This window comes from Microtus ochrogaster, chromosome 2, assembly GCF_000317375.1.
Source record: "Microtus ochrogaster isolate Prairie Vole_2 chromosome 2, MicOch1.0, whole genome shotgun sequence".
NCBI lineage: Eukaryota > Metazoa > Chordata > Mammalia > Rodentia > Cricetidae > Microtus > Microtus ochrogaster.
The window spans coordinates 45,686,202-45,697,278 of NC_022010.1; the positions used below are offsets into that span (position 1 = coordinate 45,686,202).

At 40.0% G+C, this 11,077-nt stretch overlaps 1 protein-coding gene across 1 annotated transcript in view; it reads left to right on the forward strand.

Annotated features, from left to right (window-relative positions):
• The first annotated feature begins 4,784 nt into the window (after window positions 1-4,784).
• LOC101982540 (olfactory receptor 187) overlaps window positions 4,785-11,077 on the forward strand; it is a 39,756-nt gene continuing 33,463 nt past the window's right edge. Inside the window, exon 1 of the mRNA XM_005344925.3 lies at window positions 4,785-4,878. The gene's annotated coding sequence lies outside the window, so the exon portion shown is untranslated. The remainder of the gene's footprint in view (window positions 4,879-11,077) is intronic.

Genomic DNA, 11,077 nt, shown 5'->3' on the forward strand with positions numbered 1-11,077 from the left:
ATATTGTTTAGAAGTTAGTCATCTACAACAATCAAAGCTGTACTCATGCTACTTATGTTTTCAAGGCTAAACAGAGATATGTTTTAGATAAAGAGGTGATCTTCAGACACTTCAGATTTCTACAAAATGGTATTTAAAATACTTTAATAATATAAAATTTTTCTTGAGAGGGAGACACATCTGTTCCTGGTAACACAAATCTACTTCAAAAAAGAAAGGTGAGCATTGACGAACTTTCATATAGAGTTAGTTTTAATTGTGACAAAGTTGGCTGCTCAGCTAAGGAACTGCCCTTGTGTCAACTGCTGACAGATACTATCCAAACTAGACAAACAGGATACAAAAGAAATTGACTGTCCTGTTTTGCCATGACAAGGTAGTACAGTCTTTTAAAATTTCTGCTTTATAGAAAGTCTGTCAGATATTAGAACATTATGGTCTTCCACAGAAGGTTCTAGAGTTTTTCATTCTTCTTATGTGACATGTCCTCCATGGTTACTGGGAATGACTGGGCCACTTTTGGCTTGGGGGCCTGTGAAAGGCCCCTAAAGGAGTTTCCCAATGGTATCTAGTTGCCTTAAGTGTCTGTTGTTGATCTGCATTCATTGGCCCAATGTCATCCTTTACCACACCTCCTATATATACCTGAAGGCCAAGGTTTCTTATTCTTGCTATTCCCAGATGAGGTATTAGTCTTAGAAATTTCTTGCCTGAAGTCCCTTTTCAGATGTCCTAATTTACCACAATTAAAACATTTGGCAGTTTGATGTCTCCTCATTTCTTTGGAAATCACTTCTTCTACCCATGATTCATCATCATATTTAAATACCTCAAAATTCATTTTATGCTGAATCCATTCATCCATTATCTTTTTGCATTCTAAGTTTGTATTTTCAAAAGCCAGCAATTCAAAAATTATTGGTCTGGCTTCTGGGTCTGTTACTCCTATTTACAGAGCTTTAATTAATCTTTGCAAAAAGTCAATAAAAGGTTCTGTCTTCCCTGCCTAACCCTGGTATATTATTCTGTTCTTTTCCTTAGTTCTTGTATCCTATCTCAAGCATTCAAGGCTGCTTTGTGGCATAGGGACACTACTTCTTCATCATAAAGAGCTTGAACCTATGGATCAGCATACACTCCTATGCCAAGGATTTGATTCTGAGAAACCTCCACACACTTTTCTCTTCCTTGTTGTTCCATATGTTTGGATTCTTCTCTGAAATAAAATCCAAACTTCAAAGAAGATCCATCATCCAATACTGCTGGTACTAACAGAGAGAAATCATGGGTGTAGCCCTAAAATTAGAAGCCCAAGTCTTTATCATTTCCCTAACAAATGCAGAAGGCAAGCCATAAGTAATGGTGGCTTGCTTAATTTTTTTAGATCATTCATTCATATTGGTATCCATCTACCTTCTTTGGCTCCCTTCGAGCCTTTAGAAGTTGATGCTTTGTTAGAGTAAATTACAGGGTATGTTGCTAAAACCCTAGGTAAACCAGTTCTGACAGCCGGTGATGACATTGTATCCTTTCCTTGTGCCTTCTTAACATGTTCAACAGCTCCAATAATTTCCTCAATCATTTCAAATCTTTTTATCATTGTCTCTCGTAAAGCCTGCATATTCTGACATGCATATGTTTCTAGTTATTTCCCTATGGTATCAATTTTCTGGTCCCATTCTGCACCTGTGATTCCAAGGTCTTAATATTTCCCTTCAAAGATAACATCTCCTCCTTGAACTGCTCTTGGGTATCATATAGACTGCCATTCTGGAGGTACATTCTGTATGTTACCTTGTCAAAACTTTGTGATAACTTCTGAACATGAAATTCAACAGCATGAACCCTTTCAGGTAACTTCCTACTACTCTTAGATATGTCAATTTTGCCTATCACAGTATCCACTTGTTAGATAATCTCTGATTTTTTTTTAGTATATTAATCCTGTGGACTAGTGCTTTAGTCTTCCTTAATGATATAATATGGAGAAGAAAACTGAAACCTAATAACCAGTAAATTGAGGTATTCCCATAGTCAAATAGGCCTCATGTAATGCCTTCCATCGTGATAGCAAAAACCTACATAAAAGTTCCATTAGAAACAAAATCTTCGATGTTACCTGTTAACCAGCAGATGGTTCTGCTTCTGAGTTGCAACTAGAATCAATTCAATAATGTCACAACAGGTGCTGTGGTAAAATCCGCCTTGGTACTTGTTAAAAAAATCTGGGGGAAAATGAGTCACTCAAGAGATTAGATATAATTAAATCAATTCCATACACAGAGCAAGAAAACCCAGAGTCCTGGCACAGAGAACAGAAACCCAAAAGCCCCATGCACTTGGGTTGCAGTGACTGACAAACAATGATTCTGCTTTCCCCCCAGGAGTTTTCAGTGTCTGGCAAACAGCACTTCTATTCATACTCCAGCTGTCATGCTGCAAACTCTGTTGTGATGGGTATTTTATAAAAAAAAAAAATAGCATTAAGGCAAAAGCAAATCTGTCCAGGTTGTGGGAGGACTACACCACCAGCCCATAGGGCAGCTTACACCCAAGTGGCACCAAGTGATGGTTGAGAGATCACACACTTAAAAAAGGAATCCCATAATTAAGATATGTGCTTCCCTGCTCCCCTATCCAACCTTCCTGTATCCCAATCATCCCGTTGCCCCAAGTTCTCCCCATCCTACCCTTCTCACTTTTTTCTCCCCATCTCCCCTTACCCCCCTCCCACCCCACCCTTAAGATCCCGATTTTTTGCCTGGCAATCTTGTCTACTTCCCCTACCCAGGAGGATAGCTATATGTTTTTCTTTGGGTTCACCTTCTTATTTAGCTTCTTTAGGATATCAAAATATAGACTCACTGACCTTTATTTGTGGCTAGAAACCAATTATGAGTGAGTACATCCCATGTTCATCTTTTTGGGTCTGGGTTACCTCACTCAGGATAGTATTTTCTATTTCCATCCATTTACATGCAAAATTTGAGAAGTCATTGTTTTTTACTGCTGAGTAGTACTCTAATGTGTATATATTCCACACTTTCTTCATCCATTCTTCCATTGAAGGACATCTAGGTTGTTTCCAGGTTCTGGCTATTACAAATAATGCTGCTATGAACATAGTTGAACAAATCCCCTTGTCATATGATCGGGCATCTCTTGGGTATACTCCCAAGAGTGGTATTGCTGGGTCCAGGGGTAGGTTGATCCCGAATTTCCTGAGAAACCGAAACACTGCTTTCCAAAGTGGTTGCACAAGTTTGCATTCCCACCAGCAATGGATGAGGGAATCCCTTCCACCACAACCTCTCCAGTAGAGGCTATCATTGGTGTTTTTGATTTTAGCCATTCTGACAGGTGTAAGATGATATCTCAAAGTTGTTTTGATTTGCATTTCCCTGATCGCTAAGGAGGTTGAGCATGATCTTAAGTGTCTTCTGGCCATTTGAACTTCTTCTGTTGAGAATTCTCTGTTCAGATCAGTGCCCCATTTTTTAATTGGGTTAATTAGCATTTTAAAGTCTAGTTTCTTGAGTTCTTTATATATTTTGGAGATCAGACCTTTGTCTGTTGCGGGGTTGGTGAAGATCTTCTCCCAGTCAGTGGGTTGGGAGCCATCTTAGGGTTGGGAAGAGACTTGGACCTAGAGGGGCTTCCAGGTGCCCAAGGCGAGGTCCCCAGTTAGTTCCTGGGGCAGCTGAGGATAGGGAACCTGAAATGACCCTATCCTATAGCCATACTGATGAATATTTTGCATACCACCATAGAACCTTCATTTGGCGATGGATGGAGATAGAGACAGAGACCCTTACTGGAACACTGGACTGAGCTCCCAAAGTCCCAATGAGGAACAGAAGGAGGGAGAAGATGAGCAAGGAAGTCAGGACCAAGAGGGGTGCACCCACCCACGGAGACAGTGGGGCTGATCTATTGGGAGCTCACCAAGGCCAGCTGGATTGTGACTGAAAAAGCATGGGATAAACTCGGACTCTCTGAATATGGTGGACAATGAGAGTTGCTGAGAAGCCAAAGACAATGGCACTGGGTTTTGATCCTACATCTTGTTCTGGCTTTGTGGCGGCCTAGCCAGTTTGGATGTTCACCTTCCTAGACCAGGATGGAGGGGGGAAGACTTTGAACTTTCCACAGGGTAGGGAACCCTGACTGCTCTTCAGACTTGAGAGAGAGGGGGAGAGGAATGGGGGGAGTACGGGAGGAGTGGGAGGCTGGGAGGAGGCGGAAATTTTTTTTCTCAATAAAAAAAATAAATAAATAAAAATAAAAACTGAAAAAAAAAAGGAATCCCACACTAGCTCAGAACTAAGAAATAGACAGGCATTTATTAAGGGATAAAACTTACAAATCAGGATTCGCTGCTTGAACAACGAATGAAGATGAGATCCAAAACAAACCGAACCAGCAAAACGGGGCCCAGAGGGAGGAGAGAATGGCTGGATGTGCTTCTATATCTGGGTAAATAGTCGATGAGGCCACGCCCTAGTAGGCAGGTAGTTACTAGCTGTAAACCTTCCCACAGCACTTAGTCCAACATTGGATAGAGAAGTCCTCAGTGACTATTGGGATAATTAGAAAATTCATGCATAAATGAGAAATAATCTCTCATACTTATCCACATCAAGTATAAAAGTCTAAAGAGTAACATAGACTAAGTATTAAAAATAGAAATATCCATTATACTGAGTGAAGAAAGAAGAACACAGAAAAATGAGTTCTGTTTGACCTCAGTTTTGGAATCTAATAAAGGTGACATCACAGAGGGGAAAGCAGAGTTGTTGTTGCCAGGGACTAGGAGAGTAGCAGTGAGACATTGAAAGAAGAATGGGTAGTCAGCTATCCTGAGCATCAAGGAATTTGGTAGGTGAATATGGGTAATACTCATAGCTTATAGAGTTCTAAAACTGAAAGGATTTTTAGTTTTTAACAACATAAAAGTAATCAAAATGTTGGGAGGTAAATATGTTTAATCTGTCAAACTTTGTATAATGCTTATATGTATTGATCATGAAATGGCATTTAATTATCTGAATGTTTGACAAATGAGTTTGATGTGTGTGTAAGTGGGTGTAAGAGCAGGTACATGTAGAGGTTATGAGAACACCTGCCTTAATCCTTTCAAAAAAGGTCTCTTCTTACACTTGGTCAGCAATCACCAGTGATCCTGACATCTCCACCTTCTCATCTTCACAGAGCTAGGGTTACAAGTAGAATGTCCAGTGTGCATTTTTGATTTGGTTATTATAGATGCAACTTGGGTGTTTGATAACATCTTCTGATGGCACTTTCCTTTGGCCTTTTACTTCAAAAAGATTTTTATTTTATTTAAAGATTTCTTATCTTCTTCTTTGGCTGATTGTCACTCCAAGTTTTGATGCTGCCTACCCTTTTCATATGCCCTCTGACTGGCACAGCTTCTGAAGTACAGCACTGTTGATTTTTCATGATTACCTTTATAACAAGCAAACCTCTCTGCAGAAGTTCTCACCACAATTCAGAAGGGAGAAAGCGGATAACAGTAAAGACCCACAACAAAGTCAGGTGTTCAAGTATACTTAGGAAGTAGTTAGAAATAGGAACTGCATATCCATAACGAGTGAGGAGGGAAGGAGAATAGTAGGAACTAAACAACAAAGTTAAGAAGTAAGAAAATAATATGTCACAAAAAGAAAAAGGGGAGATAAACAAAGGTAAGGGCAGTAAAGATTGCAGGATTGAGATATCAAAATAATAGTGATGGAAAGCTAAAAAGCAATAAGTAATAAAAATTTAAAAATTCAAAATCGTGACCAACACTTCCTGCTTTATGAGGGCATAAAATATGATTCTTCCCCTCAAGATTCTAATTTTGAAGTTTATTAGGAACTGGAATGATGGTGGAATAAGTTACTGCTTAATTGCTGCAGATATGTTAGCCAAAAAAAGGACTTTGTGGAGACTGAGTCTCACCTGGCCTTGACTGCCTTGCCTATGACTGAAGACAGCCATATAATGGGGATGAACTTGTATTTTCAAATCTGTGTCTGGAAATGGAGTAAATGAAGAAACAACCTTAAATCCATTACTGTCCGCCAAGACAGAGGAAGAACCTTATGATATTTGCCCAAACCAGTGGCATTTGTTTATCACAGGGATGTGAGGGATGTTTGAAGAATACATGTTTTGCTCCCCAATGTCTCAGGCTCTGAGTGATGAGGGATAAAACCAAATCAATGAACAAGACTGCCTGAGGCACCTGTCCTAGCCAAAGAGAAGAAAGCAGGTGCTTCGCCAGTGTTTGGGTATCATTATGGTGAGCACATATATGGTGGGATATAGGAGAAAGAGAGAGGCAGAATGGCTTATATCCTGTAGAGAGGCAGATTTGAAGAGGCTAAGGTGGTGATCAATGGAACTACTTGCCATCTGGTGCCATGGTAACATTTGGGTCTGGGCTGCTAACCAGAGCTATGTATGGATCCATGGCCCTGTCACAGCTGTCGTCCATGTTTATGTCCCTGGATCATGTTACCACCAAAGGCCTTGAGGAAGCTCAGTGTCTGGGATGACACCTGAGGTCATGTTGGTAGTTAGTGGCATGTTGCCACCAAGACCATACAGATATGAGTGTGCACTGTCACCTAGGCCATGGTAATGTCTGGTCACAAAACACAGTCTCACGCTATGCCTGTGTCTATGGCCCTACCATAGCCAGGGTTTGTGCTGGTATTTCTGGCTCCTGTAATCATCAAAGGCTATGTGACTGCCTGAAGTCTGGATTGCCACATGGCACCATGGTATAGTCTGAGAACAACAGTGTTGCTGAGTCCATGCCTGTAGTAATATGAGTGGCGGGGCTGAGTCCCCAGCACCCCGGCCGCCTGCCCGGCTAGCTTATACCCGAAATAACAACACACAAACTGTATTCATTTAAACACTGCTTGGCTCTTTAGCTCTTGCCCTTTTCTCGGCTAACTCTCGCACCTGGACTAACCCATTTCCAATCATGTGTGTCGCACCCCAAGGTGCGCTTACCGGGAAGATTCTAGCCTACATCCATCCTGGTCGGAGCTTCATTGCGTGTGCCTCAGAGAGCAGAGCCCTCGCCTCTGCCCGCAAGAGTGGAGCATCGTGTCTCTCTGAGGCATCTGCCCCAGAGAGGAGAGATGTGGAGTCTGACCTCACTTCCTCTTCCTCCCAGCATTCTGCTCTGTTTACTCCTCCCATCTATGTTTTAACCTATCAGGGCAAGCAGCTTCTTTATTTAATTAACCAATGACCTTCCTCCATCACATGCCAATCTGGGAAGTATGAACTACCACCATGGCCATGGTAGCATCCATGCCAAAGCCATTGCTGATGGATACATGTGGTTTCATGTTCCTGCTGTAACTGAGGTCTCTGTTGATGTCTCTTACCCATGTTACTATAGGGGCCTTTGAGAACCATCTGCTGAATTATGTGTTGGACCACATGTTGAATTACAAGAGCTATGCTGAACTGTCCCTGCTCCTCACTGGCTCAGAAAGAGCCAGTCTCTCCCCTGTATGGAGAGTTGACCCTGCCCCTTGCCATCCCTAGGCTAGCAGACCCCAATGCCCTTGGCAAAGAAGAGCTGGTACTGCCCCTTATAGGAGAACTGGTCCCCTATATTTGGAAAGCTGGTCCCAGCGCTCAGCACAGGTGTGGGAGAGCTGACTCTGCCCCTTACCTGAGTGGGTGGTCCCAGCAGCCTTGGCTGACCAACTCAGCTACCACCCAGGCATGCATCCGGGGCTTTGAGTTTGTACTTCCCAACATCTACCCCATCTATGACCTGCTAGAACATGTGAAGGAACTGGTCCTTAACAACCATAGTCAATGATTTCCATAACTCAGGCTACAGAAGGGTATTTGAGAAGAACTTTGTTGAGGATACAATATTAATGGTGTTCCAGAAGCCAGAGGCCTTGAATCTGACCAGCAACACATTACACAATGAACATTTGCAATTAAATTCATTTGGACAAAAGGGTATACTGCATGATACAGAGCACCCCAATGTCACTAAAATGAATGAAGAGGTGATGGAATGGCAGAAAAGAAGTAGTAGAAATGTGCCTTTGTATCCTTTTTGTTTGCTTATCTGTTTGTTTCTTTGTTTTCATTTTCTTTTGTTTTTAATTTGTTTTAATTAATATTATTATATGTATCTTTGGGTTTTTATTTCCTATTTTTATTTTGTATTTAATTTTTCTTTGAGGGAGAAGCAAAAAGGGTGAAGGGCAAATGTAAAGGGACTGGAAAATTGATGGATTGGGGTCTATAATGTGAAAGTTCCAAGGAATCAATATAAAAATTATGGTTAAAAACAACAACAACAAAACATAATACAAACAATCTGCACTGATAGTGTAGGCCACAGGGACTGAGTGATACTGGTTGTCTTGTCATGCTGGTCTCTTCCAAAGGCCCTCTACTATCCATACATAGTTGAGTTCATCTGTCTTCCTGGAAGTTGAATATATATTCCCAAATAGGAGCATCCCCCCACTTTTCCTCTGCAGTAGATTCCCACTTCCCATCACATAGACCTGTGACTTTGATCCTGCATCCAAGTCTCCATTCATTTCATGACTTCACACTGGTACTGAGTGTGGTTCTACTACTTGGCACTAAACATCAAAGAAGAAATAAAAATGCTTCTGGTTCAGTTGCCTCCACCTTAGCACAAGTTTGTCAGTAAAAATCCATGATAGTACCAGTGAGCAAGTTAACAACCAGAGAATCCCTTCTTCAGTGCTTCTTGGTACAGAGAGAAATTGCAGGTCTCAGATGTATTATTTTACAGAACACAGATTCTGTTTTGATGACACCAACAGAGACCTTTCTCTTTTGCTGAGGTCCCGGGTTGAGTGGAACAGTGGGGGTGCCCTTCCTGCTGTGTTCTGGTGCCATATGTTAGGTTCTGTTTTCCGCTTAAAATCTGTACTGTCTACTATTTATTGGGCTCATCCAACTTTCTGCACAAGCCTATTATTTCTAACCAAACAGCTTCACACCTCTTTTCCCCCAATCCCATGGCAATTCCAGAATGCACTGTGTGGCTCTAACATGGCTTTTAATTCTCTCAAGCATATTTTAAGTTATAACTACTGTTTTGATATTAAAATATTTCCAGAATTTATAATATTCCTCCCTGTATGGAATGTCATAAAAGTCCTCTTCTTTTAACTATTATCTAGATTTGTTCTTTATTTTCTAATGAATGGTATGGAAAGGAGATAGCTTCAATTAGTGAAACCAATCATCCTTAGTTTTAGTGAAACAAGCTAAGCTTTGAACAACAGCAGTAAGCTATGTGGAAGCAAGTACACTCTGAAGGAAGGAGAATACTTAAATTCTATGATGTTATTTTCCAAAAGATAAAATTATTTATAGAAAACTGTGAATGGATCCAAATTAGAATGATATAATATTAGTGGGCAGAACTCTTTTCAAAATTTCAAGGTCATAGATGTCATGAACACTCTCAATCCCTATTATATTCCATAGGAAAGTAAAAGAGTTGACAGCTAAAGGTAAATTTGCTCATTAAACTGGGCCATGGGCAGAAATATGGTATTAATGGAAAAGGCATTAAAAACCAATAGCTAATAGTATTGTATTAAAGTAAATATCTTAAAAATAGGAATGTCTTAATAGTACAAGTTACTGACTTTAGGGAACTTGGGTGAAGAGTATATCAAACTCTATACTAATAATTCGTTTCCTTTACAGCTTAATGCCATTAATAATAAAAGAGTAAACATGGACAGGGGACTAGGAGGCCTCAATCTTATAAAAAAGGACCACGAGCAATTAAAGAATGCTGAGAATGTGAAAAATAGTTTTACCCAGATAAGAATACACCAACTGATATCCAGTATATGATGGTCATCCCTAAAATCACACATTCAAGTAACATTACACAGATTGAGTAGATTGTACTTATGTGCTTATTTATGCAGATATCAATATACATAGGCATGTGTATCATAACAATTAATGAAAAAAGAGACCTCAGATTTCAAAAGAGCAGGGAGAGGTTCATGGGAGAGTATGGAGGGAGGAAAGAGAAGGGAAAATGATGAAATTCAATCATAAACCCCAAAAGGAAGAAGAAATGATTAAATAATAAATTTAATTAAAGGGAAAACACACATGAAATGCAACAGAAGGGACAAGCAGAAGTCAACTAGCTTTTTGGTTTCCAATGTGTATTAATGACATTCCATATTAGTAACCAAAATAGAGAGTGGCACAAATCTGGAGATAGAAAGAATTATAGACTGGAGGTATTTCTGCATTACAAAAAAAGCAACACCAAAAACTCAAGCACAGTGCAAATCCCACGCCTAAAGGAATATTTTTAAGTGGGAAAAAGTATGTTGCACATAACAGTTGGTTAATTTATGAATGAACCAAATTGAATTGCTTTGACAGGAATCAGGCAAATTGATTAAGTCATGGAGTTATTGTTAATGTTGCTAGCTCACATATTTACATGACTTTTTAACTTGATCCAAAACCTAGTTTTAGATTTAAGACAAGATACATGGTTGTAATAAAATACCAATTTACATTCCTTACAAATAAAAGCGTTGATAGAGAGTTGTCAGACACAGTACTGGGAAGAATATCAAGAAGAAAGCAGCTAAGGACTCAGGGAGATTTCTCAACAGCTAAAAGCATATACTGCTTGCAGGGTGCCCAGAGAATGTATAGCACAGACTAGTAGTGTTTATTTAACAGGTCAACCCATCAGATACTTGATTTCCTGTTGGGGAAAGGCAAAGATGGGGAGTTATTGACTGTGAAAAGACTTGTTGTTTTCTGTCTTTAACTTTCTTGGGTGCCAATGCCAGGCTGCCCTAATAAGAACAGCCATGGGGTTCAATTCCACAGGCTTTTGGTGGTATGTTTTATACTTATTTGGTACACATACAGCTGTGGAGGGGTCAGGAAGATGATTTCTGCTTAAGCTGTGCAAGCTTGATGAATAAAAATAATACTAGGATATTTTTTTTTATTGAGAAAAGGAAAAAAAAGTCTTCCCCTC